General features: G+C 39.7%; 1 protein-coding gene across 3 annotated transcripts in view; it reads left to right on the forward strand.

Moving 5' to 3' along the window:
* Positions 1-1,710: 1,710 nt before the first annotated feature.
* The window catches only part of Ctdspl2 (CTD (carboxy-terminal domain, RNA polymerase II, polypeptide A) small phosphatase like 2), a 75,693-nt gene continuing 49,674 nt past the window's right edge, over positions 1,711-27,729 (forward strand). The window contains exon 1 of one of the 3 annotated variants that reach the window (XM_005381418.2): positions 1,711-3,503. The gene's annotated coding sequence lies outside the window, so the exon portion shown is untranslated. Of the gene's footprint in view, positions 3,504-27,637; positions 27,659-27,729 lie in introns of those variants that run through there. The other 2 variants (XM_005381416.2, XM_013512468.1) reach the window with 2 other exon arrangements.

Here is a 27,729-nt window from a genome sequence, read left to right on the forward strand (position 1 = left end):
CTGGATTTTATTTATTTATTTATTGTCGTTTTGAGACACGGTCTGGCTATGCACTTCAGGCTGGACTTGAGCTCACTTTGTAGCCCAGGCTAATCTTGAATTTGCCCCGTGATCCTCTTGCCTCAGCCTCCTGAGTGCTGGGATTACAGGGGTGTGCCACTAAGCTTGGTTTAACAGTAGTTTTGAATAGTTTAAAAAGTCACATACTGTACTACTAGTTTTTTCATTAGTTTCCTGTGACTTGTTTTACATTTAAATATATTTTATACTTTTAAAAATTTTATACTTTTAATTAATATTTTTTAAACTTTTAATTCTAAAATCTTTAATAGAATTTACTGAAAATGATATTAACAATTACCACTTAAGGAGCAAGGAAAGCACTTTCTTAAATGCTTTAATAAATAATCTCATCTGAGCTTCATAATAATTCACTTAGATACTACAAAGATGTTGCTTGGTGGCACACACCTATAATCTCAGCGTTCTGGGAGGCTGAAGCAAGGGGATTCCAAATTCAAGTCTAACCGGGATTATTTCATGGTTTAGTGAGAACCTTTCTCAAAATAAAATATAAAAAGGCTTGGAGGCCGCATGGTGGTGCACACCTCTAATCTCACTACTTGGGAGGGACCATGAGGCAGAAGGATTGCCGCCAATGTGGCTACTGAAGCAGGATTTAAAAAGAAAAAGTCAAGTCTCCCAAACTTCCCCCTCCGTACAACTGGTGTACTTTGTTCTAATACACCTAAAAGCGGTAACTTTTTTTTGAGGCAGGGTCTTGCTATGTAGTTCAGCTTGGTTTTCAACTCACTCTATAGCCTGGGCTGGTCTCGAACTCAATTTTCCTGCCTCAGCCTCCCAAGCGCTGGAATTATAAACATGCATCACCACACCTGGCTAAAAGCAGTAACTTTTGTCCCTGTAGGTGAAATTTTATAACCTCCTGTTCCCATAACATCCTGTTATGCCTGAGCAGTGACACCAAGATACAAAACTGTCACAGCTTGACAAACTGCCTGTTTTCCTTCTGCTCACCCACAAGTTCTATGCCAAAGACCAATTCGCTTGATCAAATGTATAAAAGGTGGAACCTCTCCTTCCTCTTTTGCTCAACAATTTTGGGTTTACCAGCTGAGTCAATGTACATCTAAAAATAAATCCTCTTGTTTTCCCCTTTGGTCTTTCCTATCTTTCAAATCTCGCAACACTATGTAGTGAGTTCAAGGCCAATCTGAACTATAGAGATCCTGTCTCAAAAAAAAAAAAAAAAAGGTTGAGGATGTAGCTCAGTGTGAAGGCCCTGCAATTCCATCCCCAGCTAGCAGGGAGGATAGCAGACCATGGATAGTGATAGCCAAGGTTAGAAACAAAATGATAGCTAAGGTGAGAAACAAAAACATTATCTGGAGAAAATGGTGTTAAATGTAAATAAATCACAAAGTATTTAGACTTATTACTAGCAACCTTTCTATACAAACATAATAATGGTGGTATAAGGAACAAAATGGGAATTGGAGTCCCAAATGTATTTTTTTCTTAATTCTTTTTTTGACACAGGGCCCCGCTATGTAGTTCAGTATGGCCTTGAACTTACTATGTAGTCCAGGCTGGCCTCAAACTTGCTGTGATCCTCCTGCCTGACCTCCGAGGTCCTGGGATTATACGACATAGCTGAATGAGACTGTCTTTGCATAATGTTTGTCTTCCGATTAGCCTTTTTATTTTTAATTTTTATTAGTCTATGTTTACAGTTTTCATACGGATGAACCGTTCTCAGACATGTAAAATACACATTAAGGACTGTCACATATTTTTAAAGGAGGCATTCATGTCTTTTTTTCAATTTTTATTTTTTTTAGTACCTTTGCAGTATATATTGATTACAGTCATTGTAGGGATTTGGTACAGGGACATAACACATCTTAATTCTTTTTATGTCTCCTTCCCATTAGCCTTTCAGAGATCTTTTATGGACTTTATCCGTTCCACGCATTGTACACTGTCAGCTCTCAATCAACGTTGCCTTGTAAAGGTGCAAATGGACGCTGAGCTCTGACAAGACCCGTAGTACATAGGTTTGCACAACCCACCTGCTGTTCATTTTGAAATGAAACCGTCATATTCGCAGGGGTGTTATGTAGGCTAACTTCTCAGCTTCACTGCCTTCCCTGCCTTCTTCCCGCTCCAAATCCTTTCCCCGGTCTCAAAACTACTTCCCTAATGGTTTAACTCAACTGTCTGTGGACTTTTAGACACTCTTGAACGCCAACTGTTTCACGTGGATGCAACCTTACCAGGCTTCTCAGCGCACTCTCGCAGGCTCCCACGACGCCTGTCATTCCACTCCTGTGGTCATCTTACCACACTGCATTTAAATTCTGTCCACTCGTCTGTCTTCCAGGCTGTTAATTCCGGAAAAGTAGTGTCCGCATATCGAAAATGATACTGGTTTGGGGTTTTGGTCCAAAGATAATGCTTTCCCACCACGAGGCTTATTTTTCTGATATTTGATACATTTTCACCCTTTTGGAGCTGATTGTCCTTTGAGCCAGATTTCCAGGTGGGAGTCCATCTGTCTGACCGCTCGGAGTCCTCAGCCTGCAGAACTACCGCTGACATCGCGTGCAACGCAAGGGCATGAATTTGTATGACTGATCCAGGAGCGAGTGCTCTGCTTTCTAGACACCGAGCTGCAAAACGGACCCTTAGGGACGATCGGAGTTCCGGGAAAGCAGCCAGGTTCGCGTAGCTCCAGCCTCAGGGAGAGCTCTGCACACTACCTCTTCCAGCGCGCCAACCTTTAGCCCCGCCCCGTCCACCTCAGCCCCACCCACTTGGCGCGCCCACACTTACTAAACCTTAGCCGCCCCGGGCCAACAAGTTCCTAAGCTCCGCCTCTGGGGCGAGGGCGAGCTCCCCCTCCCACCTCGGCCCTAAGCAGTTCCGTTAATAGCGAGGGGAAAAAAAAAAATCGTCCTTTGCGTCCCTGCCTCTCCAATCCTAACGCTTTACTCCCTACTCCCCCTGCGACCACTACACTACCGGCTACGGAGGCCCCTAAAGTACAAATATCCCCCAGGCTCTGGCCTATCCTGATAGGTTTTTGTTTCTTGTCTCCACCCAGTCCTAAGGCGCTCTCTTCATTTTTCGTCAGGAATCTGGACTCGGCGACTTTCTCCGGGCGTCAGGAAATCCAACCTCTACGCCGAAGTTAGAACACGACCCCCCACCCCGCCCTCTTCGGCCGCCCACATTCCTTCCCTCCCACTTCGCTGAAGTGCGGCGGGAGGGGGAGGAGGAAGTCAGAGCGCCTGCGCGGGGAGGCCGCTTTCCATCCGGGTCTCCGTCTGTGCGGTGCAGCAGGTCGGTAGGCGGGAAATGGCGACTGGCTAAAGGAGCTGGTTCTGTTGCTGCTGCGGGCTAAGCGGGAAGGACACCCCACATTGCGCAGTCGGGACCATCGCCGGAGCCTGAGGACACTTCTCTGTCGTCACAGTGAGGTAATCCCTTTCGTCCAGACGTTGCCGTTGCCGCCAACCTTGGTCCTCCTCTCCCGGGGCCGCCTGCCGGATCTCCTCCCGCTCTCCGCCGGTCCTCAGTGGCTCCAGCGCGCCGGTGGGCAGGCACTGTTTGGCGCCGCGTCCGCTCGCTCAGGGTAGCCGCTCTCCTCGGGACTTTTCCCTGGGAACGGGATGGGAGCTCACTTCCCGCCAGCTTCAGCGCTGGGGCTGAGGCCTGTGTGGTGATTTCTGGGGTTAGATTTCACTTTGCCACCCACCCCCACCCCGATCTCCTGGTCGCCAGCCGTGTGGCCCCTCCGGGTCTGTAAGTTAGACGATCACTTTTTCTGAGCCTCGGGGCCCACCTGGTTTTTTTTAGTATTTCTGTTAGGGCGCTTTTAGGAAGGGTCGCTCTGTTTGAGTTCCTGTGAGTGTCTTTTGAGCATCTGGAAGAAGGGATTTCACTGAGTTGTGTTCACCTTCTGTACTGTGAAGATGTTGAGCTGACATTGTTGCTTCCCCAGATCCAAAGTGCTGGTACAGGACAGCCCATGTGGGAGGCCTGTGACTTCCACAGTAGTCAGTTAAGGTTGAATCTTACTCAATATTCTGTTTTCTTTATTAAATGCCTGTATGAGTGTTTACTTTTGCATTCTTGACCAGAAGTCTGTGGCATATAATTGCATAAGTAAGTCGTGTTTGTTTACTTCTCACCCTAGTGGTAGCTGGATATGTAAATGATGTTAAACCCTTTAGAGCACTTTAGGGATGCCTAAAGAGATACTGCTAATAAACTTTCCTAAGGTGCTGAAATGAAATGTACTTAGATGTTCCTTCAAGGCATGGATTTATCTTTCTGATGCTAGTAAAGCAATACCAAGATTACTGCTCTAACTAGGTACACAAATTAGTGATTTGAAATGATAGCTTTATCTACATAATTTTCAGATTGCAGTTGCTTAATATTCCGACTGATCATTCGTTGCCAAGTTTTACATTTTTGTTTAGTGGTCCGTCTGTTATCCTTACAAAAGCAGTAAAATGGCCAAGGTAAAGGTAGTTTTACAAATCCTTTTTCTTTTATTCATGTGAGCAGTCTCTTGGTGTTTTTCAGAATTTTTTGAACGTGTTGAATTTGGGGTCTTCACAGTTTTTTTCACCCCCTTTAACTGACTAAAATGACTCATGTTACATATCAGTTATTTATAACTCAGAAGCTGTCAGCTCTGTAGGTTCACTTTGGAGGACCTCACTATTGTTACCAAGATATTAGGATTAGATTTCAGAGGTAGAAATGCACAAACATCGTTATAGCCTTCATTTGGTAGATTTTTTCAAGGTCATAATTTCAAGGCAAAATTTACCTTGCATGTGAAGCAGGCTTTTACAATTGAGCTAGTTGAATGGGAGTTGGGAAGTGGAAGTGTGGGGGTGTTGGATACTTGTTGAGTCAATTTACCCAAGGAGTGGGGCCAAATACATAACTAAAAGGGACCTAAAATAAGTTATTGGTCTAATACAGGGTTTGTCTGTATATTAATGATCTTTCCGGGTAGTTTCTGATGAAATTTAGTTTATGGGTAGCTGAGTGAGCTTTCTAGACTACACCTTAAAGAATTTTCCCAAACAGAGCCAAACATGGTTGGTGGTCCGTGCCTATAATCCCAGGATATAGGAGCTGAAGCAGGGAGATTGTGAGTTCTAACCTGGGCTACAGTAGCAATTTCAAGGCTAGTCTAGACTAAAGAAATCTTCCAAATTGGAGCTAAGGATATATCTCAGTGTAGAGTGCTTGCCTAGCATACATGTGGTCCTGTGTTGAATTTGCAGTACTGGGTGAAAAAAAATCCCCCAAGTTGTTTACATTCATTCAGTACTTACGTTCCTTTTTTTTTCTTTTTTTCTTTTTTTTGTGTGTGTGTGTGTTTTTGAGACAGGGTCTTGTTATGCAGTTCAGGCTGGCCTTGAGCTCACTTTGTAGTCCAGGCTGATGTCAAATTTGCAGCGATCCTCCTGCCTCAACCTCCCAAGTGCTGGGATTACAGGTGTGCACCACCACGCCCGGCTTTGTTTTTTTAGTATTCTTTTCAACATGGTTTGAAAATTGCAAAAGCTGTTAAGTGGTGTAGTCCTTAATTATTATGGACTTGTAGCCATACAGAAATTCTAAATAGGATTGCATAGGAATACTGCATTTTATAATATTCCACTTTATACTGTGTCTTGTGGGGATTTCATTTGAGCTCAGAAAGTTATTTTCCCCTGTTCAGAAATGAAAATTTGAGGAACTTTTATCTTTTCCAAATTAATATAGCTGCATCCAAGTTTGTGATTTTGACCACTTAGCTTTTTTTATGAGATTATCGTACAACAGAATCCATCTTTTGTGGGTAAAGAATCTTGGATGTATTGTTCCAAAAACGATGCTCTAGACTTGTAATTTAGAATTAACTCTGAATGAGTAAAATAGTATTGAGTGCTCTTGGTTAGAGGAAACTATGCTTTGGATTAATGAGGTAAAGAATAAAGTGATTTGCCAAAATCTGAAAAAAAAAAAGTAACTGTATGTTTGAACAAAGAAATTCCTAATTATGTTTGTAATTTACCACATTGTTACGAATGCATAAAGTAGAAAGGACACTTTAAAACCTGTTTTTATCTACATTCCTACCCTCCCCTCCCTTTCGTAGTACTGGGGGTTGAGCCCAGGGCCTTCACAGTGAGCTATATGTCCACCCCTTTTTATAATTTTTTTCTTTTAAGACACCATCTTGCTAAGTTGCCTGGCTAAGCTTGAAATTGTGATCTTCCTATCTTAGTCTCTTAGTGCTAGGATTACAGTTGTCTACCATCATGCCTTGCTCATTTCCCATCCTTTTAAATTTTATTTTGAGACAGGATCTTGCTAAGCCGCCCAGCCTGGCCTCAAATTTTCAGTCCTGCCTTCAGCTTCCTTGAGTAGGTGGGATTACACGAATGGGACACTTTGGCTGACCATAAAGTATAATTTTAAGTAACAAATACCAGATAGGCTGAGAGGATCTCATTTCAGTGTATGGTATGCCCTTACGAAAATTCACTGATTAGGTTAAAAAGTTAACTAACCATTTTAAATTGGATTGGCTACAGGGAGTTATTTGCTCTACTTTCAGGGTGAGGATATTTATCAGATAATGAAACCTGTATTAAAACTGTACAATTGCCGCTTTAATTGACGTTTGCCTTGAGGCGTATATCTAAGCCAGACATAAATTTTCTAGTGGTTGTATGACTACATTAATTTTTAATTTAAACTGTATTAAATTATAATTGGATCTACATCACAAATAGGTAAATAGGTGGTTGAAGTGAGGTATAACTTTAGAATTGCCACTGCCAAACTTCATTTCTTTCTGTCCAGTGTCATAAGGAATTTCATCTTTTTTAAAGACAGGGTCTCACTATGTAGTGCAGGCTGGCCTTGAACTTGGCTTTTGTAGCCTACGCTGGCCTTGAACTCCTTGTGATCTCTCCTGCCGCAGTCGTTCCGGTGTCGTCGTCCGTGTCCCCCCCCCCCCCACGCCTTGCCCCACAGAACTCTTGAGATGCTGTTTAAAATTACAGATTCTCAGGCTAGGTGTGGTGGCACACTCCTCTAATCCCAGCACTTGAGGCTGAGGTGGATCCCTGTAATCCTGTCTCAGGAAAAACGAAAACAACCCAGAAATTCTCAGGAAAAACTTTATTATCTTTTAATGATAATAGCACAGGTTAATATATTGAATAAACTTGATGCCACACACAGGTGACTGTTCAGAGGCAGCAGAATACAGAAAGGTAATGTGCACTGGCTGTGACAAGGAAAGGTATATAATATAAAAGTGCATTCTAGAGAAGACAAGCATGAGGGATTGAACTCAAGACCTTGCCCTTGCCAGGCAGGTGCTTGCGCCACTGAGCTACATCCCCGGCAAGGGTAGAATTATAATGGGAGCCTTTGGAGTCCTTTGAGAATTTTATGAATCTGGCAGTAAGGAATGGTGAGCATAAGTGTGGCCCCAAGATGAATCATAAGATGTTATAGACAAATATAATTTGAATTTAAGATTGCAGTAGGCTAATTGACTTTATTAGGGGCCCTATATTTTAATGACTTCAGAAATTCTTGTATTACAGATGGAATATAGGCAACTATGTCTATCTTAAACATGAATTCTCAACAATGTTTTGACTTGGAATTCTAGTAGTCAGTCTTTTAAAGTAGCTGTAATACTTTTTAGAACAAGGAAATGTCTTAACTGTTTTGGTTAAAGAAACAAAACATCTGGGTATGGTGGTATATGCCTGTACTGTAATTCCAGCACTCTGGTAGGCTGAAGCAGGATGACCACAAATTCTAGGCAAACCTGGGCAATTTAGCAGTTAAACCCTAAAAAAGGCTGGGAATGTAGTTCAGTGTGAAGGCCCTGGGTTCAATTCCAGTACTGCCAAAACAGGAAAAAAAAAGAAAGAAAGAAACATAAAATAGTGTACTAGTAGAAGGCACTTGAGTACTTCAGAAATAATTGAGATTAAAATTTATTAGAAGTTTGTATAGTTCAGGAAGAATATTCTCTGAATGAAAATATTGAAAAATTGGGAACTAAAAAATAGAATTCGTTAAAAATAAATAATGAGAAAATTTTAGTGTTCTCATGTTGACTCGTGAAAGTAATCTTTAGGTAGAATTTTAAAATATATTTTATTCCTAGAATATATTATTTGTTACAGCTCCAGGACACATAAATATGTATTCAGTTTAGAGGAAACTCATTATTTAGTAATAATTGCTTTTTTCCTGGTATTTCATAAATATGTATGATTATCCTATTGAGTTGAAAGTGATTTACCTTTCATTGACCTAATTTAAGGTAATTATATAATGTTTTAGGTTTTTGATGTGCAGATATATAAAAATTTTTACAATACCCATAAGGACATTTCAAGCAGCCATTAATTGGAAATAAACTTTTTAGTTTTTTTTTTAATAGTGAATAAGAGAATACTTATGATTACACCAAGTCTTTGACTAGTCATTCAAATAAAAATTAACTGTTAACCTTGTCTTCTACTTCCTATGTGGTTTATCCTTATCATAATGATTAGTTTTCTTGGTACATAGTGATAAGAATAGTGGGAAATTATTTCAGATACTCAATTGTAGATTGATTGATTGTTGTTGGTTTTTTTTTTTGCTTCTTTTGAGACAGGGTCTCCCTATACAGTTCAGGCTGGCCTTGAGCTCCCTTTGTAGCCCAGGCAGGTCTTGAACTCAAAACAGTTCTCCTGCCTCAGCCTGCCAAGTGCTGGGATTACAGGTGTGTGCCACCAGCCAGTGCAGGTTTATTTTGGACAAAGACCATCATGTGTTACTTCATGATTTTAAAGATTTTAGTTAATAACTTTTCTTTGTCAACATCTCAATGATTTTTTTCTTAAAATCAAATTAATATGTTCTGGGAGTTTCAGATTTCTTTTGGGCTGAGAGTAAATTTAATATGAAATTGAGCTAGATGGGGCACACACCTGTAATCCCAGCACTTGGGAGACTGAGGCAGGAGGATCACCCCGAGTTGGAGGCCAGCCTTGACTATATAGCGAAAACGTGTCTTTAAAAAAAAAAAAAGAGAGAAATTGATTTACTTTAAATAGTAGTGGTACACAACTGTAACCAATCCCAGCATTTGAGAGGCTGAGGCAGGAGGATAGCTGAGAGTTTGAGGCCATCCTTAACTGTATAATGTGGTCCTGTCTCAAAAAGAAAAAAAAAACAAAAGATGTTATTGAGCTGGGCATGGTAGTATACACCTGTACTCCCAGCTACTCTAGAGGCTACAGCAGGAGGTTTTCAAGTTCAAAGACATCCTGGTCAGCTTCTCAAGCTTCCATCTCAAAAATTAAATAAGGCGTACGTATGTAGCTTAGCATGCGTGTGTGTGCGCGCGCGCACACACACACACACAGAGTTTTTACTGAAAGAGTATAGATAAATAGCATCTCTCCACTTACCCAGTTTGGGAGAACTACTTAAGTAAAAAGAACTCTTTGGAAAATTCTGCCAAACTTAAGTTTACTTTTTAAATATTTGAAATGTCTTTGTTGATGTATCCAGTAAGTACATTAAAACTTGTATATGTACATACATACAGGCGTATGTCCAGTACATTACAAAGAAAGTTGGCATATTCTGTAGAAAGGATGGCAACATGGTAAGAAACGATAACCTGGCAGTGTCAAGTTTCCTCTGATTTTAAGAAAAAAGTGAGTTGTGGCCTTGGCATGGTGATACGTGCCTGTAATCTCCGCTATTTGGGAAGCTGAAGTAGGATGGCAAGTTTAAGGGTAGTTCAAGAAATTTAGCAACACTGTCTCAAAATAAAAAGTTTTGAGGATGTAGCTCTGTGGTAGAGACCCTTGAGTTTGATCCCTAGTACCAGAGGTGGGGAAGAACTATGGTACTTCTTAGAATTTCATGACATACCATTGCCAAAATAACAGTTTTCTGTTTCTGTTGTTTTGCAATGGAGTCTTGCTACCTTGTCCAACCTGGTCTTGAACTCCCGGGCCCAACATTCCTCCTCTGAAATAACTGGAACTACTGGGCTAACATTTTAAAGTTTTACTGACAGGAACTTTCTTAGATGGGATAGAATTTTTTTGCAAAATGTTTATATTTAGTGGAAGTTGTTAAAACAATTTCTAGATTGTAATGAAAACTATTAAAACTTAGGTTAAAGAAACACAAATATATCATCTTATACATAATAAATACTGATTTTGCCCAGGTAGTATTTCTGCTAAGGATATGCTGTACACGATTTTAAATTGGGGGACTAATAGCATTTGAAAATAAGTTGGAGGTAGTGGTAGAGTGGTTGCCTCATATGGGCAAGGCCCTCAGTTTGATCCCCAGTACTAAAAACAAAAGAAAAGCATTAAGTTGTTTATTCAAAAAACCTGTAGGGAGGAAAACCTCCAGAATTTTGTCAGCCTAACTCAGCAGCAACTCTTTTATTCTTGGTACAGTATAGTCCCTGTGTTTTGCAAAACAAGCAAAATCCCTCAACAAACCCAGGGTCTTTTATGTGCTAGACAAATGCTATACCACTGAGCTCTATCTCCAGCCCTGCCAAATGTTTTTGTTAAAATTTAGGTAGTGTTTCCTGAATAATCTATAGAATATTAAGATGAACAGAAAATTATACATCAAAAAAAGTAAAAAGGACCATCTTTTTTTTATCACCCAATTTGTTGTGAAGGGAAGGAAAAGAATTCCTCTCAAGGAATTGGTACTTTATATGATGTTCGTGTGCTTATTCTTTTTGTCCTATTTAACTTTTAATTTTCTTGGATGACAAAAAAGAAATCTCTTAGATGACAGAAAAAAAATCTCTTCTCCCAAATCACTTAATATCCTAGAGAAGTTGTGGTTCTCTTAAGTCATTTAATGACTTTAAGGAAAAGTAGTAGAGAGTAAAACTGTAGTTGTAATGTCTGAGTTAGCAGTTTCAGATTAGTCAGCCTAGAAATATAAATTAAGTGGAAGTAAGTGCTATCACTTTTGAAAATACAGTTTGGTGTCAACTGAAGCAGTGACTTTTTTTTTTTTTTTTTTTTTTTGTGGGATCAAACCCATGACCTTGCACTTGCCAGGCAGGCGCTTATGCCACTGAGCTATACCCCCAGCCCCGACTTACTTTTTTTTAAGTATTAATATAAATTTAGGAATCATACCATTTATAAGGTAGATTATAAATTAATGAATTCATAGTGTTTTAGAGTTAATAGAGACCAGAGGGGTTATCTAGTCCTACGTAACAACTGCATTTTTTAAATGATGAGTTATTCTGAAGACTTTTTTTTGTTTTGCTTTGTTTTTTGGGTCTTTTTGGGACAGGGTCTTGCTATGCAGTTCAGGCTGGCCTTGGGCTCACTTTGTAGCCCAGGTTGGTCTCGAACTCACAACCAGACTTTTTAACGTGCAATAAATGTTTATTTTAATTAAGGTGCCATAGGGTAAGTTGAATATGATAAAAGAATGAAAACAGGTTAATGTTCATTCCCATTTTAACTTTTAAAATTTTACTTTCTACTTTTTTGGTCATTTTGAGACAGGTTCTTGCTACTTGAAACAATCCTGCTCCCTCAGCCTCTTCAATGTTGGGGTTACAGGTGAGAACCACCACTCCTGGCTTCAATTCCTAGGTCTTTAAAAAAATTTTTTTGGAGACGATTTTACTTAGGAGCTTAATACAGAATATTGCATACATGTATTATTTATATAGACAGTTATAATTTTGTATATATATATGTATTTTGTGTGTGTGTGTGTTTTTAAGACAGGGCCTTACTATGCAGTTCAGGCTGGCCTCGAACTAACAACGATCCTCCTGCCTCAGCCTCTCAAGTGCTGGGATTGCAGGTGTTCACCACAGTTTTTGTTTTTAAGGCAGGGTCTTGCCATGTAACCTAGGCTGGTCCATGATCCTCCTGCCTTAGCCTCTCATTTGCTACAATTACCAGTGTGTGCTAATGCCTGTGGCTCTTACTGTCCTCTTAATGTGTGATATATCAGTATATCACTTCTGTGTCATTCAGAATATACTTGTTTGAAAGAGGGCATGCTAGTTAGTCCTTGGTAATTTGTTAAGAATATTTCATATAATCTGTTTTCTCTTCATGTTGTTTAGGTGGAAATTTGTGCACCAGAGACCTTAGTAACAAATTATTAACCAAGCTTATCTGTGTATCATTCTTGTAATCTTATCAGTACAAAAGAGTTTCCAATCATAGTTGTTTGCCTCAAAGATTGCTTGGTATAAGGAATTTTATGAAGAGAAGGATATTTTACAAGGAAGTTGTATTATTAAGTAATTTGATTTCTAAGTCCCTTTTTGTGAACAAAAGTTGATTAGTAAGGATTGTTTCTTTATGTGGCATAGTGTTCCTTCCATTTTCTGGTCTTTTTAAAAAATGGTTCAGTTCAATTCAGATTGAGTTATTGTGCTAGGTTAGTGGAATTATAGCTCAGATCTCTGTCTTCAAGATTCTTCTAGTCCAGTGCAATTAAATATATAGAAGCAGATAATTTCAATATGATTTGTTAAGCACAAAGATAGAGGAAATTACAGGATGTACACAAATTTGGGGCTATGGAGATGGCTATTTATTTGGGGTACATGATATTTGGGCTGAATTTTAAAAAACTAGAGTAAGATTAGAGCAGGGTGTGGTGCTTTACAGTTGTAATCCTAGCAACCCTGGAGGTTTAGGCAGATGGATTGCAAGTTCCAGACCAGCCTGGGCAATTTAATGAGACTTTGTCTCAAAATAAATAAATAAAATGGGCTGGAATAAAAGCTCAGTGGTGAAGCACCCCTGGATTCAACACCCAGTACTGAAGGAAAAAGTGGAAAAATTAAAAGAATGTTTAAGGTAAAGAGAGCAGCAGAATGGGTGAAGTGGCATATGCCTCTAATCTCAGCTACACCTGGGATACTGAGGCAGGAGGATTGCAAGTTCAAGGCCATTTAGTGAGACCCTGTTCCCAAAACAAAATTGTAAAGGCTAGTGATGTAGTTTGATGTCAGGGTGCTTGCCAGCATGTGTGAGACCGTGGGTTAAATCCCTGGTACTACAAAAGAAAAAAAGTGCAGACGTATGTATAGGCACAGAGTGAGCAGTAAACTATTATTTCTGCAGTGTGAAGAATAGGTTAGCAAATATTTCTTTTTTTTTTTTGGTACCAGGAATCAAACTCAGGACCTTGTGTTTGCCAGGCAGGCTCTTGCACCACTGAGCTGTATTGCCGGCCCACAAATACCATTTTAAAAAAAGACTGAAGAGTAGATATTGTAGGGTTATATATACAACATCAGAGTTTAGGCCTTATTTGGAAGGCAGTTGATGGAAAATCTAGTGAGAAAATAGGGATATTTGTGCAGTACAGTGGACTCAAAGAGACGAAACTGAAAACATTTTAGAGGTAAGGTCATTTCAATTTGATAATTGACTGTAGGAGGTAAGGGAATGGAGTGATAATTAGAATGTTTAGTATTGCTTCTAAATTTTGGGCTTGGTTTATTAGATGGATAGTGATAGCATACCTTTGATGAAGAATATGGTAGGAAAAATATGGTCTAGAAAACAGTTGGATATTTGAGTGGGAAGAGAAATGTGAATTCAGTTTTGAGGTACCAAATCAATATTGAAGAGATAGTTGGATATATTAGATGGTGACCAGAGAAACTGGCAGAATTCAGGTTGCAGCTTATAATAAATATTGGGAAAAGGTTATTTCTCCATCTCGAACATCTTTCCCCTTTATTGCTTTTACCTGGGCGTAGGAAAATTGAAAGCAAACTTCAGCTCCTGGTTTGGGAGTGCTGAGCAATCAGGTTTTTTGTTTTGTTTTTCTTTTTTTGTCTTTTTGAGAAAGGGTGTCACTATGCAGGTCAGGCTGGCCTTGAGCTTACGTTGTAGCCTAGTCTGGCCTCAAACTTGCAAGGATCCTCCTGCCTCAGCCTCCTCAGTGCTAGGATTACAGGCATGTACCACCACGCCTGGCTTGTTTTGTTTTTCTGAGACAGGGTTATGCTATGTAGTCCAGGCTGGCCTTGAACTCACTGTTTAGCCCAGGCTGGCCTCAAACAGCAATCTTTGTGCCTCAGCCTCCCAAGTGCTGGGAGTAGAGGTGTGTGACTGCAATCACTTTGTTTGTTTTGTGACATAATGTATTTTAAATTGTATCATTTTTGTTAGTAGATTTATTTCCTAAATATGCTCATTTCCCAGTCTTTATTTACTTTGTTTTCTACTCATAGTAGAATTTACCTAGAACCAAGCCAAGATGAGCCTATATATGGATGTTAAAATTTCTCTTTATATTTCAGATATAGGTAATAAAATGTTATTACGGATATTATATAGGTAATCTCAAACCTGTACCGGCCCAGTTAGTATCGTCTTTGATGTTGGTATCATGGACATGCTGTCCTCCTAAAATGAGGTTAGAAAGTGTTACCTTCTCTTGCATTTTTTGGGAAGTTTGTGTAAATTTGCTATTGTTTATATTTTAGATATTGGTAGAATTCTCTCATAAATGTCCACTTTTGTTTGTTGGAGGTTTTTACTATAGATTCAATTTTAAAAATAAGTTTAGGACGAATCAAACTCACACTCTGTGAGTTTTGGTGATTCATATTGTTTGAAGAAATTCGGCCAGTTTCATCTAAACTGGTGAATGTATGGGCATAAATATTAATATTGCATAATTTTTCCTTTCAAAGTCTATAGGACATTCAGTTTTCATTCCCAGTAATGGCATTTTGTGTCTTTTTCTTATTCTTGCCAGAGATTTCTTAATTTCTTTTTTTTTTTGTCTTTTTGAGATCGTCTCGCTATGCAGTTCAGGCTGGTCCTGAGCTCACGTTTTAGCCCAGGCTGGCTTCAAACTCGCAAGGATCCTCCTTCCTCAGCCTCCTGAGTGCTGGGATTTCAGGCATGCGCCACCACGTCTGGCAGGTTTCTTAATTTCTTGATTTTTACAAACCCAAAAATCCTGAAGTTTTGGTTTTGTAATCTCCTTCCTCCCTTGTGGGTTTTGGGGAACTGAGTCTGATGCCTGGTAGAGGAGCACCTCTTACTTACTATTGAGCTATCTGCAACCCCTCTCCGTGTTTTCTGTTTTTAACTTAATTGATTTTAGTTCTGTTGAATGTTATTCATTCATTCATTTATTCATTTATTTATTTATTTAGTCTTTTTGAGACAGGGTCTCACAGTGCAGTTCAGGCTGGCCTTGAGCTTACTTACTTTGTAGCCCAGGCTGGTCTCGAATTTGGCAATTATCCTCCTGCCTCAGCCTCTGGAGTGCTGGGATTACGGACATGTGCCACCACACCCAGCTTTTATTTCTTAATGGTGTGTTGTATTTTCTCTCTCTCTCTCTTTTTTTTTAGACAAGGTCCTGCTGTAGTTCAGTATGACCTTGAACTCACTGTGTAGCCTAGAGTGGCCTCAACTCACTTGGCAGTCCTCCTGGCTCAGCCTTCTGAATGCTAGGATTACAGATGTGTGAGTGCTGGGATTACAGATGTGCAATACCACACCTGGCTCGGGTTGTATTTTCTGCTATCTTTTGGATGTCTCACTATACTTTACTAAATGGTGGATATTGTAAATAGGACTGTAAAGATTGCATAAATAGCATTTGTACCTGGAATATTACATTTCTGGACTTTAAATGTAGAGTTGAGTCAGTCTAGTTAGGACAGTTTCAGTTTTGTTCTGCGGTTCCTTAAGTACACCATTGGCTTTAATTTTTTTCTTGTTTCTTTGTGGTTAGGTTTGTGGCTGGAGTGTGTGAGGATGTTTCTCAGTTTTCCTGAACACCTCTCAGCTTTGGCTTGTACCGTACTGAATAATTTATAGATGCTTCCGGTTCTCTTCCAGAGGTAGAGTGCTGTTGTGTTACTTGGTGCTTGTTGGGAGTCTAGAACATCTCAGTTGTTCTGGTCTAGTTTGTTTAGGGTAGGTCCTTTTTGCTGTGCGTGGTCATCTGCAGTGGGACTTTCAGTGATCTTGCCTTTCTAGACCAGACTCTACCTGTGTCCTTACAAGTCTTGTTTGGGAAAAGAATTTTCCTGAACCTGCCAAACGTTAGATTTCTAATGGCATAGGTATAAGATCTTAAGCCTGACTGTTTGCTGCCCCTCCCCTAGTGGGTATTTTCTTTTATCCTTCATTATCCTTCTATAGAAGGTTATTTTCTTTTATCCTTCATCTTTACCATGTTTGCAGTTGTGCCCTGGGGGATTACTGGGCATGGTGCTCTTCCTGTAGTGCCTGAAAGTTTTGTGTTATGTTGTGTTGTGTTTTGTTTCTTTTTTGGGGAAAACTGTCTGGGACTTTGTACTTTTCCTGTAGCGGAGGCTGCTTCCTGCCTCCAGCCCTCTACTACACAGGAGGACTCTGGAGTCCCATGTTCCCACACTTTGAGCACTTGGAGATCTGCCTAAGATCTTGCAAATAGATTTGAATTCCTACTGTATGTATGACTCTAAGGGTTACTGTATGCTCCTGCTAGCCTAAGCTTCAGTTTATTAATTGGAGTCTTTAAGCCTGTTTTTATGGCACCAGTGTTTCTTGACTTGCTATATTGGAGATGAACCGGTGCTTGTGTTCTGGCTGTCTAAACTCTTCGTTTTTTCTTGGATTTGAGACTGATGACTTGGTTGCCCAAGGCCCTCAGTTCTCAACTGGGCTAATTTTTTAGTTTATACTTTCCCCCGGTTACTAGGCTGATAGCACATTCTTTACAGCTTTCTCTAGCTTAGGCAGAACCCAATTAATTTATAATAATAGATCTCTAGGCAGAACTCCAGTTGGTCATAGCAGCTCCCTTTTTTTGTCTGCAGATTATAATTGCGTGGCTTTTTTTTTCACATCAAGTTGCCTTTTTGATTTTTTTATTTTATTTTCAGGGAGGTTGCTTTCTTTTTGGTTTAAACTTTAGACCAAGGAAAGCATTCACATTGGCTAGACTGATGGTGGAAAAAGAGTCATTCCCAACTGACCCAATTGTCTTTTCCTCTTCCTGAGATACTGATTCCCACAAAGCTGTTTGTGGTCAGCTTCTTTACAGTGCTTGTCATCTCTTCCCAGTTTTTCTCCCAACCCTATTTATCCTTGTGTTCTGTTTCCTATTGTGAAATGCTCAGAACTGAGCCAGATTGATAAGAAATATTTCAATAATTTGTATACCTGGAATTTGGGGTTTTTTTGGCCTGTTGGTTATTTTGTTTTTGTTTGTTTGTTTTTTTATTTTTGGTACCAGAATTCAGGACCTTGTGCTTGTGAGGCAGAGCTGTGCAGCTTAGCTATATCCCCGGCTCATTTTTTAAAAAAGAGGTAATTATTTAAAAGGTGGGGTAACCAGGCATGGTGGTGCACGCCTGTAATCCCAGTACTTGGGAGGCCAAGGCAGGAGGATGGTTGCGAGTTTGAGACCAGCCTGGGCTACAAAGTGAGCTCAAGGCTGGCCTGAACTGCATAGCAAGATCCTGTCTCAAAAAGACACCCCCCCCCCCGCAAAAAAAAAGATGGGGTAAAAGGGCAGATTTTTTTACTTCATATCTCTTCCTATCCATTTTTTCTCTTGTGTCCTGCCTGTTTTTCCATATGTCCTACCCCTTGTTCTAGTAGTTTGTTAAAGAATAATAATAGAAGACACTTTGTTTTCCCACTCTAGTCTCTGCCTTTCACTATTAGAAAGCTTTGGTTATACTTCCATTAGTGGTTTGGAAAAAAAGAGTTTTTAATATTTGGAGATATATATATAATGTAAATTTACAGTTTTAACCATTTAAAAGTATACGGTTCAATAGCATTAAGGACCTTGAGTAACCATCACAACCATCCATCTCCAGAATTCTTTCCATCTTCTCAAACTGCAATTCGTATCCATTAAACAGTCTTCAAGGTTGGGTTTTTTTTTTTTTTTTTTTGGTATGGGAATCAAACTCAGGACCTTGTGCTTGGTAGGCAGGTGCTTGTGCCACTGAGCTATGTCCCCAGCCCAAGGTTTATTTGTATTGTAGCATGTGCCACAATTTCCTTTCTTTTAAAGGTTGAATACTATTTTAATTGTGTACATGTATCACATTTTGTTTATCTGTTCATATATTGATGGACTGCTTCTACTCTGACTGTTGTGAATGATGCTGCTGTGAATAATGTGGATGTAGTGTTTGGTCCCTGCTTTCAGTTCCTTTGGGTATGTATCAGGTATATATCAGAAGCATATGGTAATTAATTTTTTTTTTGGAGCTGGGGATTGAACCCTGGGCCTTACTTATGCAAAGTGTGTCCTCTACCACTGAGCTATATTCCCAAACCGCTCTACTGGTTCTGTTCATTTTTCTACATGGTCTGCATTGCCCAGGATGGGTTTGAATTTATGAACCTCCTGTTTTAGCCTCCTGAGTAGCTGGGATGACAGGCACGTACCACTCACTAGATCTGATTTGGTAAATCTGTGTTGTAAGTGTTTGAGGAGCTGCCAACCCTTTTTCCATAGCAGTGCCACCATCCTAAATTCTCACCATCAGTACAGAAGGATAGGGTCTCACTGTATATGCCAAGCTGGTTCTAACTCCCTATGTAGCCGAGGCCAGCCTCCAATTTGCAGTCCTCTCGCCTTAGCCTCCTGATTGCTGGTATTTTAAAATTGAGTCACCATGTCTCGAGTTTTTCTTTTCTTTTCTTTGTTTCAGATCTTTTTAATTTTAAAGAGAAATATAAAAGTAACAGTTTCAAAAGATTAGTTGGAGTTACAATAATTAATACATTGTGTATTGTTGTCTTTGGAGTAGTTATTCAGAGTACAAGATAATAGGTATGACATCTTGTCCAAACAATATTAGCACAAACTTTTCTGTTCAATGAACTAGGAGAAATTGGCTGTATAACTATCTTAACTCTCTTGTGTATAGATACAATTTTTTCTTTTTTACCTTATTTCTTCTCCCCTTTGCCCCATCACAATTTGTCATTTCTTTTGAACAGTTTCTTCCCAATTCACAATATCTGTTGTACATTTTGAATCTTATTTACTTCATTCAGTTTCTCACACTATTGAGACATTGTGATGTTTACATATACAGAACTGATTTATTTCACTTACGCATATAGTTTTGAGTTGCATCTATTTACCTATAAAAGTCTCCAGTTTATCCTTCTTTATGGCTGAGTAGTACTACATTATATATAAAAAAAAAACCCACGATTTTTTACCCATTCCTCTGTTGATGGGCATTTGGGTTGTTTCCAAGATTTAGCTATTACAAATTGTGCTGCTATAAACATGGACACACATATAACGCGGTGTTTTTTTTGTTTTTGTTTTTGTTTGCCTTTTAATTCTTAATAGGGTCCTTTGATACACAAATGTTTTAAATTTTGATTTGGTCCTATTTATGTTTTCCATCAAGTGAGGCAAAATACCCAAAATAAACAAAGGAAGAAAGATTTATTTTGACTACAGTATCAGAGGATTTTCTCCGGGGTCAGTTGGCGCTATAGCTTTTAGGCCACAGGCAAGGCAGAGCTGGGCATGGTGGCGCACGCCTGTAATCCCAGCCCTCTGGAGGCTGAGGTGGGGAATTGTTCAAGAGCAGCCTGGGCTACAAAGTGAGCTCAAGGCCAGCCTGAATTGCACTGTGGGACCCTGTCTCAAAAAGATCCTGCCGCCCCCTCAAAAAGAAAAAAAGGCAGAGACTTTGTTTCTGAAGGGCTGCTAGTCTCTTGGCAGCTCGGAGACAGAAGAGTCTACTCCAGAGAGAAAGGAGCCAGGGATAAGATGCAACCTTTTCAAATGTTTTTACTGTTTATTAGTACATGTTTGCAGTACATAGTGATTACATTTATCATGGGGAGTTTCTACACGTACGTAATACATCCTGACTTTTTTATTTCCTCCCAGACACACCTTTCAAAGTAATGCCCCTCGTCACCTCCTTCCTCCAGTTGGGCCCAACTTCCCTATGGGGCATTCATTTACAAACTCATCAATAAGTTAATCCACTGCTGAAGTTAGAGTCCCTATGATACATTCACATTTTCAAAAGCCCCACCCCTGAACACACAGCCCTTGCTTGGGGGACCATTTTAGATCAGACCATGTTTACCTGTTTTTTGTTGCCTGTGCTTTTGGTGTTACAGCCATCTAAGAGTTTGATAGCTATAACTCATTTTTGCTCAGTATTAGGAATTGAAAGTAGGGCCTTATACATCTAAGCATGTACTGTACAGCTGAGCCCCATCACCAGCTGTGGGGTGTGTGTGGGGTGGGTGGTATTGGGGATTAAGCCATTACCTTTGCACTGAGTTGCTTCTTGATCCTTTTTATTTTTTATTTTTATTTTTTTGGTTTTTCTCCAGTACCGGGAACCGAACTCATGATCTTGCACTTGCCAGGCAGGCGCTTTGCCACTGAGCTAAATCCCCAGCCCCTTTGATCCTTTTTATTTATTTTTATTTTTTATGGTTTATTTTTTTTCCCCCTTTTTATTTTTGAGGCAGAATCTCAGTGTTGCCCAGATTGGCCTTGAATTTGTGATCCTTCTGCCTCAACCTCCCAGAGTGCTGGGATTACAGATATGTGCAACTATGTTGGTCTATAGTTAAAATTTTTGTTGGTAATACTTTCATATTGCAAGTTACTCTTTTGAAGTTATCCAGAAATGGTTAATTAAAACATTTCTTGCTATCTTATTCATTTTCTATTTTATAAAATGGAAATAATGGACATGATACGATTGAAAATCAATGTATAGTACTAGAAGGTATTTAGGACAGTGCCTTGCACATATAGTACTTAATAAATAAATGACAGCTATATGTTTACCTTGCTTTAACCTTTTCCACATTCAGATAAATTAATTAAAATAGGCACTTTATTTTTGAGCTTTTTTTGAAAAGAATAGCTTGGGGATTGGCGTTCTGAAGTTTGCTTTATGAAGTAATGAGCTATATGTCTCTTTAAGTGTTCAAGCAGATGTTAGGTTAGTTACTTTTTCTCAGGATTCCTCTCTGAGGTACTGTGTTTCTGCTTTGATTGGGAGGGATGAATTGAGATCTTTCAGCTTTGTTTTTGAATTTTAGAAAAAGCAAGGAAAAGGCATGCATAGACAATGAAATGGAAGCTAGAGGTAGTTTATAAATAGTAGAATATGTAGTTTGTGTTTACAATTTAAAATAATTGTAACTTTTGATTCTAAAGTTTTTTTAAATTAAAAATTAAATCTCTTAAGATTCAATAATTTAGGTACTCGTTACACTGTTGGTTGATAGAATTTTTCTGGAAAGCTGTTATTATTTCTGGAGATAACTACCAAATGTGAACAGTCTTTGGTATAAAAAATTCACTTTTGGGGGGGCCTTTTGAGACAGGGTTGTGCTATGCAGTTCAGGCTGGCCTTGAGCTCTCTTTGTAGCCCAGGCTGGTCTGGAAGTTGAAACGATTCTCTTGCCTCAGCCTGCCGAGTGCTGGGATTACAGGTGTGGGTGTGCGCCACTATGCCTGGCCTTTTGCTTGTTTTGAGACAGTCTCACTATGTAGCTCTGGCTTGCCTTGAATTCATTTTGTAATCTAGGCTGGTTTTGAGGTGATCCTGCTGCCTCAGCCTCCTGAGTGCTGGGATTACAGTTGTGTGCCATCAGGCTAAGTTTTCAAAGCCTCATTTAGGTTAATTTCTTAGCATGCAGTTAGTCATAGAATTCTCTTATCTTTATTTCTGTAAGGTTTGATTCATATTCATTCTCATTCTCTTTCTCTTTGTTGCTGGCTTGCTCTTTTAGTGAGTTTTATCAGTTTGGTTGATCTTTTCAAAGAACCAACTTTGATTTCATTGAGTTTTTTCCTATTACCTGTTTCCTTTACTTCTGCTTATTTTAGTTTGCTTTTCTCTTCCTAGAGTTTTGGAAAAATTTTATATTTTATTAATCTGCATCAATATTACATAATGGTGGGGGTTTGGGATGTTGGTACATGCATTTAACGTGAGTTTAACTTCAATTCTGTTGCCCCCCTTTCCGTTTTCTGACCCACGCCCTCTAATCCCTTCCCCATCTCCAAAAGTCTACTCCTGGTTTCCTGTCCCCTCCCCTCCCTTTCTCACTGCTCCCCTTCTGCTTATCATATAAGAGAAAATGTGACATATAACTTTCTTTTTTTTTTTTGGTTTTTTCTCCGGTACCAGGAACCGAACTCACGACCTTGCGCTTGCCAGGCAGGCGTTTTTGCCGCTGAGCTAAATCCCCAGCCCGACATATAACTTTCTAAGTCTGGCAAATTGCTCTTCAAGTGCTGGTTTCTAGTTCTGTCCATTTTTATGCAAATCACATGATTTCACCCCCCCTTTTTTTTGATAGTGAAAATTGAGCTGCCTTGAGCTGTGTTCTACCCCTTTTTTCGTTTTTGAAACAGGATTTCAATAAGTTGCCCATGCTAGGCTTGACCTTGACAGTTCTTCCAGAGTTAGGATTATTGGCATGTGGTACCACACCAGGCTATTCATTTTTCTTTGTGGTTGAGTGTGGTGGATTGACAACTGGTAGGCAATTTGTAATACTCAGCTGAATTGAACCAGCATAGTGCTGGGTGTTGGAGTCCCACCTGAGGGTTGTTGCTGGCAGTCTAAGAGGCAGAACTGGCGAGGCTGTTGGGAGCTGGTAGAGGCTGTTTGGGAAGCTGTTTGGGAGCTGCTGGTTTTCTTGGGCTGATCTGCTGGAGGACCTTATCATGCTGACTTCCCTGATGATCTCTTGGCTCTTCTCATCCTCATCGGAGGAGGAGCTCGGGACCTCATTGTTACTGAGAATGGCTGCAATTCACTTTGGGGGAGCTCTGGTCCTTCACTTTGAGCGTTGCTTCCTGGCTCCAGAGGGGAAGCTGGTGCACAGCTCAGTCTCCTGGAGAGGCTTGTTGCATTGGCTTTACTTATGGGAACTCAGCTTTCCTCATTGGAGGAGCTTGGGACCTCACTGTTGCTGAGGATGGCTGTGGTACTTTTCAGGGGGAGCTCTGGTTCTTAATTTGAGCATCGCTTCCTGGCTCCAGTTCAGATCCCTCAGCCTGGTAGCACAGATCTTCATCCCACTGGTACAGACTTTCTAGCTTCCACCACTGACCTTTGGGCCTTCCCAGTGCAGATCCGTGAAACAGGCCTGCATGAGACATTGTCATGGGCTCTAGGCCTCTGGTTGGACTTGTAGGGGGCATTGTCATGGGCTCTAGATCTTCAGTTGGACTCTTGTAGGACATTATAAGTGGGATCCAGGCCCTCAGCTGGATTCTTTGGTCTTTAGTGTGTGGACAGATTTCCTGCACTCTTTGTATATGATTCTTTGGGTGATTCATTATTAAAATAATTTTATAAAATGTGTGTCCTGTATTGTATTGTTCCTCTTGCAAAACCCCAAGCTACAACATTGAGTAATAACTGTTTCTTGGGGTTTGTTTTTGTCTTTTTGTGACAGGGTCTCGCTATTCAGTTCAGGCTGACCTTGAGCTCACTTTGTATCTCAGGCTGGTCTTGAACTAGCAATGATCCTCCTGCCTCAGCCTCCCGAGTGCTAGGATTACAGGCGTGTACCACCACGTCCAGCAGGAGTAATACTGTTTTGTGTGTTTATACTACATTTACTTTATCATTTATCTGTTTTTGGGAATCTAGGCTCTTTCTACAGTTCAACTTTTGTGAATTGTGCTGCTATAAATATGGATATTAGGAATGACTGGTAGTGTATGCAGTCTTTAATCTTTGAGAAATATGCCTAGGGATGGTATACTGGGTCAAATAGTATTTATGTTTAGTCTTTCAAGGAATCTCTACTGATTCCCATAGTGGTTATACTAGTTTCCATTCGCGAAGACAATGTAGAAGGGTTCCTTTACCCCTGCAACTGCTCTAGCAGTTGTAACTATTTTATTTCTTGATCATGGCTATTTTTTCTGGAGTAAGATGGAATCTCAGTGTTTTAATTTGCATTTCTCTAATGGCCAGAGATGTTAAACAAGAAATGTTCTTTTTTCATGTATTTATTGACTACTTGTACTTCTGAGAAGTGTCAAGACCAGTTTTTATGGATCAGCATTTGATCTGTCTTTGTGAGCATTCCGTGTACACTTGAACATTGTTTTCTTCATCTGTTTTGTGAGTGCTCAGTTTAGTTTAGTTTAGATTTGTTCGGTTTTGTTTTTTTGAGACAGGGTTTTCACTGTGTAGTTCAGGCCAACCCTGAACTCATTGTGTAGCCCAGGCTGGCTTCAAACTAACAGCAGCAGTCCTGAGTGCTGGGATTATAGGCGTGCGCCACCACACCCAGCTCAGTGTTCAGTTTTGAAAGTTCATAAAGAATTTAACTGTTCTAGCCCTTCCAAACCTGTTTAAGTATACCTTTTATAAACTGCTATTGGAATTGGCAAAAAACCCACCAGGCTTTAGTTTCCTTTTTGAAATGTTCTTACGTTTCTTTCTAATGAGTACCTATTTTTTATTTTTTAGTTGAAAGGATCTTTATGCTAAGCATTCCCAGAATCCTCTTTATTTTTTCATCCATCATTAGGTAGTAATTTATATACACAATATAAGTATATACTATACTTCTTTGCTAGACTTTTTGCTTCTCATGGGCAGAGATTACTGTTTTATCTTTTTGCTTTCATTCCGCTAGCAGGTGACCAACAAGTATTTAAATTTTAATGAGGTGACCCCCTTAAGACTGGACTGCTTGTCTGTTATGACTTGTGTCTAGATGTCCCCTAAAAGCCTCATGTGCTTATAGGTGAGGCTTTTCAGAAGTGTCTGGATCTGTGGTGTGTGAATATGTATTAAGGGTGTGTGATAACTAAATTAGTCCATTGACTGGTGCAGCATAGTTCTGGATGTGGATAAGGGGAAGGCCCACTCTAGGTGTGGGTGGCACCAACCAGTTGCAGCCTGGATGGAACACATAGGGAAAGAGGGAAAGCAGCCTTGTTGCTTGTTGCTTCTTGCCTGCTCTGCTGTGAACTGCCTCTCTGCCATGCCCCTCTGTCATGCCACCCTGCCTTGGAGTCAGCCAACTATGGACTGAAAGGGATTTTGTCCCAGCAACAAGGAAATAAGATAATGTCGTCCCCCCGCCCCAGTACTTGATTGAAAACAGGAGCCTTTACACTGAGTTACATCCCCAGTACCTTTTTAAAAATTTTGGACGGAATCCTACTAAATAAGTAAGTTGCTCTGGCCTTAAACTGGTTCTCAGGCTCCCAAGTGCTCGGATTGCAGGAATGAGCCACTATGCCCACTGTTTCTTTAGTCTTTCAAGACCTGTGCCTCATATATTATTTCATAATTTTTTATGATTTCCATTTAATAATTCTGAGTTTAAAGTAGGCTTACTTATAGGTGTTTTTTTTAAAAAAGAGTTTTCTAATTGAACCCATAGCAATTGATTAAGAATAGCTGGGCATGGTGGTGCTTGCTTGTAATTCTAGCGCTTCAGGAGGCAGAGACACAATTGAAAGCTTGAGGCCAGTACGGACAATTTAGCAAGACCTTGTCTCAAAATAAAAAGGACTGGGAATATGGCTCAGTGGCAGAGCTCTTGCCTGGCATGCATGGGGCTTTGGGTTCAATTCACTTACTGGAGGAAAAAAAACCAAAGGAACAACAGCAACAACAACAACAAAAAAAACCCAGTTTCTTGTGTGTCTGCTATATAAAAAATTTTCCTTTTCTGTGGACTTCTGTACCTAAGAAGAAAGGAATGTAGATAAAATGTGTATCCTGTACAAAGGGCCAAGTCAATAATAGATGCCTTGAATTATAAACCACTTTGTAGGTTTACATACTCTTTCAGAGAAAAGGCAGGTAAAATGAGATAGCAATTTAAAACTGAGAATTGTTTATTTAAGGAGACAAAGTTGTTTGGAAAGATATTTTAAGACTTTTGTGGTCAATCTTTGGAGTTTGGGGATTTCTTAATCAATTCCAGCTGCTATAAGAAAAATACCATTAGCCGTGTGGGTGACTTATAAACACCCAAAATTTATTTCTCCAGTTCTGTAGGCAGTGAAGTCCAAGATGAAGGTTCAGGCAGATTTGATGTCCTCATAAATTGTTGTCTTCTCACTATAATCTCACATGGTGGGAGAGGCTGGAGATCTCTTTGAGACTTTTTTTTTGAGATAGTGTTTTGATATGTTTCCATGGCTGACCTCAAATTCACTATTGACCCACCTCAGCCTCCCAAGTAGCTGGGACTATAGGCATATGGCACCATGTTTGACCTTCTCTAGGGCCTGTTTTATAAGTGCTGGTCCTAGGGCATAGCCATGACTTAATATCTTCACAGAGACTCTGCCTCCAAATAATATCACATTGCTAATTGGACGTCAGCCTATGAACTGGCAAAACCCAACAGTCTCTACCTGGGAGTTTTATTGAAGTAGACAGTTTATTTAGCTTCTCTGTTAAGAACACTGTTTTTTCCTATTGTTTAAATTAATAAAAGCACAACTTTGGAGGCTTCCTAATTGGTCACTTAAGATTGTTAATTTGGGGGCTGGAGATGTAGCTCAGTGGAAAAATGCTTGCTTAGGGCATGTGAAGCTTATAGCTTGATGCCCAGCACTGGGGAAAAAAGATTTTTACCTTTGCCAGGAATTTCTATACCTTCAGAAGTTTAGAGGCTTTGGGGCTGGGGATTTAGCTCCGAGGCACATCGCCTGCCGGACAAGGGCAAGGTCGTGAGTTCGATTCCCGGTAAGGAAAAAAAAAAAAGGAAGTTTAGAGGCTTTATTGGAGTTACACATTTTTATGAATGCATTCATTGCTGTGATTAGCTTTCTTGTCTTCCTACTTTATTCATTTTGAGCTTCAAGATGAAAAGATCGGGGTGCAATCTACCCTTTGTAGGAGATGGTTTTCAGGAACCTTTTGGACATCAGAATCCATGGATACTTGAGTCCCTTATATAAAATGGCAGTATATTTGCAGATAACCTGCATACGTCCTTCTGCATTCTTTAAGTCATCTCTAGATGATGTGTAACATCTGATGTAATGAAAATGCTGTTGTTTTTTTAAATGTTTATTTTATACGTCCAAGTTTTCATTCTTTTTTTCTTTTTACATTGTCATTATACTCTAGAAGGAATTATGATAATGGAAAGGTCTGTACATGTTCAATAGACAGGTTTTTTTCCGAATATTTTCTGTCCATGGTTGGTTAAACCTACAAATACAGAGGTTTGAATATATATTCTTTATATGAGTGAAAAAAATGGTAGTTAAGTGATAATAATAGCTTAGGTATAACCAAAGTATTAGAATTCAAATCTCTTAGTCTTTGATTTTGTTTCACAGACTATAATTCAAGGTATGTCCTTAATTTTCTACGTATTGTGGCAGTCTTGCAGCCATTAATTTTGTTACCCATAAAATAAGAGTTTAAGTAGATAGCCTCTTTTTTTCCATATGTAAACCTAGGCTTTTTTGTTTGTTTTAGGCTATGCTGGGGGTCAAACACAGAGCCTCACACATGTGAGGCAAGTGCTCTACCACTGAGCCACATCCCCAACCCATTAATGTAAGTTTTTTTTTTTTTTGAAACAAGAGCTCATTATGTAACCCAGGCTGTCCTTGATCTCACGCTATAGC

Source organism: Chinchilla lanigera, unplaced genomic scaffold (assembly GCF_000276665.1).
Source record: "Chinchilla lanigera isolate Chin_1 unplaced genomic scaffold, ChiLan1.0 scaffold00015, whole genome shotgun sequence".
NCBI classification, from domain to species: Eukaryota; Metazoa; Chordata; class Mammalia; order Rodentia; family Chinchillidae; genus Chinchilla; species Chinchilla lanigera.